This window comes from Cucurbita maxima, unplaced genomic scaffold (genome assembly GCF_002738345.1).
Source record: "Cucurbita maxima cultivar Rimu unplaced genomic scaffold, Cmax_1.0 Cma_Scf00213, whole genome shotgun sequence".
Classification (NCBI taxonomy): Eukaryota; Viridiplantae; Streptophyta; class Magnoliopsida; order Cucurbitales; family Cucurbitaceae; genus Cucurbita; species Cucurbita maxima.
Genome location: NW_019272229.1, coordinates 46,696 through 51,851, shown reverse-complemented (window position 1 = coordinate 51,851; position 5,156 = coordinate 46,696). Strand labels below are relative to the sequence as shown.

The 5,156-nt window shown below is 36.8% G+C and overlaps 1 non-coding gene across 1 annotated transcript; it reads left to right on the top strand.

Annotated features, from left to right (window-relative positions):
- Positions 1-2,642: 2,642 nt before the first annotated feature.
- On the top strand, positions 2,643-2,714 carry TRNAP-UGG. The gene has a single exon. It is a non-coding gene; the product is annotated as a tRNA-Pro (tRNA).
- Positions 2,715-5,156: the final 2,442 nt, after the last annotated feature.

The following is a 5,156-nucleotide window of genomic DNA, read 5'->3' as shown; positions in this document are numbered from 1 at the left end:
ATGATGTCTTCATAATCTTATGGATAACTTTAACTAGTCCATAGTATTTTCGCACCAGTCTTTGGTTTTGTTGCTTTGAACTCGAAGTTGATCTAACCTTAACTTATATGAACTCTTTATTTTTCTTGAAATTATTGTGGTTGACGCTTCCGACTGACCCTTCTCTACATCCGTCTAGATGATATTTCTGTGTGAACATGTGTTGCTTCAATGGTTTGTTTTTGTCTCCCTTCTTTAGTATCTGACCTTGTTTTTGTCTCTCTTGGTGGGGATAAATCCATTATCTGACCTTGTTTTGCGTCGTGGTGTTAATGTAGTGGCAACAAGGTTTCTATTGAGATTGGCGCACTCGAGCTCCCCTTTTCAATTACAACAATAGCAGAAAGCGTAGATTCATCATGGCTATGATTATTTTTCAACTGTTGTATCGACATCATTTTCAACCCTCTTGGTTGATGGATGTTTTTCTGAATGATCGTCGGGTTAGACTCCGTTACTGCTAGACATTTTGCTAGGGGCATGTAAATGACTTTGTGTTTCAGCAGGACGTTCATTCCTGACACGACGTCGAAGTCATCCATTTCAACTATCACTAAACAATTTTCCTAGTCCAAGGCTCTAGCTTGATTAGAGTTCTCATTGTGACTCTTAAGACAGACAAAGCTTCCAATTTGACGGCGTTCATCTTTCCTGTATCTTGATGCCAAAGGATGTTAAAATATTTTGCATCGGTCTCCATCATGTTGTGGGTGGCTCTAGAGTTGACAATGGTGTTCCTTACTACTTTGTGCTTTATCCAGACCTCGACATGCATAATATATATATATTCATTTAACTATAAGACATATGGTCCATGGTAAATTGTAAGTCTTATACTCATTAATATTATAATGGCTACTACCTAAATTATAACCTAAAGTTGATAATTGATGTTCAATTAGCCAACCTTAAATTTGTAATCATTGTGAAGTGATTGAAATTAGAATGGAAGTAGTTTAAACTCCTAGTACCTTAAATGAAGTTGGTCTCTTCTAATAAAACACGAATTTCTCTTTAATATCATTAATACAATTATGCTTCATATTGAACCTACCAAACATGAAACTAAAACTACGTTCAATTTAACTCCATTTTATTGTCATCTTGAATGACGTGCAGGATATATTCTTGGTTTACCTTGATATTTCATATTAGTTAAGTTTTTTGCAAAATCACAATTTGACAATAACAAAGATGAACTTGAGTCTGTTTATTATTTTAAAGAAAATTTCTTTCTCCATCTTATTCCTAATAACTCTTCAACTAAATTCATATTATGCTAAGAAACAAATTTTTTACTCGCAAGAAGTAAAATATGCAACTTTAACTAAAATTTCATCGAAACAAATTTTATTGTCATACAACATAGATGACAATTATAGCCTTCAAACAAAAACTAGAGTAGTTGTGGTGAATGGGATAGAAACTCTAGTGTTCATCCATAATATACAACCACTACCTAAATTATTTCCTATAACTTTCAAAACATAAGTTGTAGTTGAAAATTACATAAAACAATCCCCAAAATCCAAGAACTCGTGTCCAATTAGTCAATCCTAAAGATAGCAACTAACATAGAGTAATTGAAAATTTAAAGTTCCAGTTACTTAACTAAATTTCATCTCGTCTTTAATAAAACATGAGTTGCACTTAAGTTCATGAAATATTTGACTCCAACTCTTAGTACTATTAATGCAATTATATTTCATATGAGTTTGTCATAAATCAAACTATGTTACATTCAATACAACTTCATTTTCTTGTCATAGGAAGCAAAATAGAAGAATTAAATCAAACAAACTGATGAACTGAGCCGAATAAATCCAACCCAACCCAAACGGATTAGTTTGATTCATTTGTTGGGTTGTAGTTTATTTGAACACTTGCATACTAGACCATCAACTTTTTGTTTTATAGTCCAACAACCGCTCAAGAAAATAGATTTCAAACTTGAGAGAAAAAAATATACTGAGGAGTTAAAAATGTTGCAATTTTTTAGAAAGGGCATTTGGTCTAGTGGTATGATTCTCGCATAGGGTGCGAGAGGTCTCGAGTTCAATTCTCAAAAGAATGAGCCTCAAAGAAAACAATTCAAACACCATAGTGTATATTCTTCCATCTTAAAACTATGATGATGCTCTTTTTTAATATCATTTTATCTTTTCCACTTTCAATAGGCATGCCTTTCCACTTTCAATAGGCATGCCTACCCAAATCCTAACTTTCGATATTTGCTTTACTTGTGTATTCCACGATATGTGTCTCAAATGGAACTATCAAACTAAAACTTACATTATTTTCTTCTCAATACAGTAATTGTCGCAAACCCTATGTAAATAATTTAACAGCGGTCTAGTCTAAAAGATATAATAATAATGATTATTTCTCATGGATTTCATTAACAAAGAAAATAAATGAAATAATGATGATACATTCCATAAAAAACATAATATATAGTCCATACTAAGGGCATTTGGTCTAGTGGTATGATTATTGCTTTGGGTGCAAGAGGTTGTCCAAAAGAAAAAAAGCACTAAAATAATTAATTATCAGGTTTATGAAAAAGAAATTGTCATTCTTTTGTCTTTTAAAATCCATACTAAGGGCATTTGGTCTAGTGGTATGATTCTTGCTTTGGGTGCAAGAGGTCTCGAGTTCGATTCTCGGAATGCCCCTCCAAAAGAAAAAAAGTACTAAAATAATTATCGTTTCAGGTGTGAGAGGTCTCAAGTATATCGTTTCTACTATAAAGGCATTTTCCTGAACCAACCGGGCACAAAACGCCGAGGTAGAAAGTCGAATGCGAGCTCTTTTCGCGTATACGCAATTGCAAGTATGAGTGCTAGGTAAGAGAGAATGTCGAATGAGAAAGACATTCAATTACGGCAACATTCGCAACTACCAAAGTGCACTAAACCTAATAGAGATCTTCGACCTAAAATTACGGCAACATTCGCAACTACCAAAGTGTTCTCTCTCAGTCACCCGGAGACGAAAGTAAGATCAGATCTGAAGTTTACGAATCGAAGAGAAAATGGATCTGAGTTATACACGCTTTCATTTTCAAAAGCCTTCGGGTGTGACTTATTAATCATCAGGCAGGTTTATGAAAAAGAAATTGTTCTTTTGTCTTTTAAAATCCCTTACCTTATAAATCATCAGACAGATTTATGAAAAAGAAATTCCGAGTATGACTTAGTCATGCTATTTGAATAGCCTGAAGTCATCATAGCCTATCCACCGGTTCCGAAGACTCCTTCGGCATCAATGTGCTCCAATGAAAGAGATCATACCCTTTCCTGAACCAGAACTGGGCACAAAACGCCGAGGTAGAAAGTCGAAAGCGAGCTCTTTTCGTGTATACACAATCTCGAAGCCCAATTACCTCACGGACTGTCTCCTCAACCCTTGCGAGTATGAGTGCTTGGTAAGAGAGAATGTCGAATGAGAAAGACATTCGATTACGGCAACATTCGCAACTACCAAAGTGCACTAAACCTAATAGAGATCTTCGACCTAACCATAATTGTCATTTTTTGTCTTTTAAAATCTCCTACCTTATCAATCATCTGGCAGGTTTATGAAAAAGAAATTCCGAGATCATAGTCTCTCCACCGGTTCCGAAGACTCCTTCGGCATCAATGTGCTCTAGTGAAAGAGATCATACCCTTTCCTGAACGAGAACCGAGCACAAAACGCCGAGGTAGAAAGTCGAAAGCGAGCTCTTTTCGCGTATACGCAATCTCGAAGCCCAATTACCTCACGGACTGTCTCCTCAACCCTTGCGAGTATGAGTGCTTGGTAAGAGAGAATGTCGAATGAGAAAGACATTCGATTACGGCAACATTCGCAACTACCAAAATGCATTAAACATAGTAGAGATCTTCGACCTAACGATAATGGAACTTCAAGCCCATTTAATCAATCCGCTTTGTACCTTATTGTTGACCGAACCAGTTAAACGCCAAGCCCAAATTCTCTCTCAGTCACCCGGAGACGAAAGTAAGATCAGATCTGAAGTTTACGAATCGAAGAGAAAATGGATCTGAGTTATACACGCTTTCAATTTCAAAAGCTTCGCTTTGCTACGGTACTTTATTCAGGATGTACAACAATATAGTCATCTCTTAGCCTTTCAAAAGCTTCGCTTTGCTACGGTACTTTATTCAGGATGTACAACAATATAGTCATCTCTTAGCCGTGTATAGAGAATTTCTTGGTCATTTCCTTGGTGAATAACACAAATGAAATTGATTCCCTGACCGCCCATCTTATGAGTCTTGTCTTGTTGGTTTGTTGTACTATTCTATACCTCTCTCAATTGATCGAACGACGTTCGAAAGCTGGGAGGGCCTATCGTGAGGGAACTTTCCTTTTCATGGTAGGCAAATTTAAAGAGGGAGATGCGTATGTCCACGGTGATCAAGGTAGAGCAACTCCTTCTATAAAAGAGGTTGGTTTTATCGAAACTGTTAAATCCGCTTTCATTAAAGAAAAAATAGAAGCCCTTGGTTTGGCAGATGTCAATTCGTATGGCAATGTGGACTCGACTCAGGATGAGAATTCCGCTTTTCATACTGATGCTATGAGCTGAAAGAGCTGGTAAACTATCTCACTAAACGAAAAGAAAAAGCACATATGGGTTGACCTCGTTTCAAGTGGCGGGGGCTAGCTAAAGAAGGTCAGTCGAACTAGGTTAGGACCCTTGATCTTGTTCAGCTAGGTTCTTCCATGTGAAAATGTATGTGTATCCGTATCTTCTGTTTGTTTATACGTTTGGAGAAACCTGCTAAGCCCGCCTTTCTTATCTAGTGTGATTCAATCTTTCAGCTCAAACTTTCCTCTCGTCCGACGGAAAAGGTAGGAGTACGACTACCTTTTTCTTTTCTTGCCCGAGCCAAGGGATCATTCAGTTTCTACCAAAAAATTCGTTATCTATTAGTTGCCGTAATCGAATGTATTTCTCATTTCATGTTAGATCCTCCAAGAGCTTCCTAGTCTGTAGTAGACGAAACCTTGGACTTCTATTGGACTTATAGCATTGCCTGTTGAGCTCGTCATTAAGGGTTGGCCTTACAGGAGATCGAGCAGCCTTTCTTTCCTTGCTTGGTATGCTT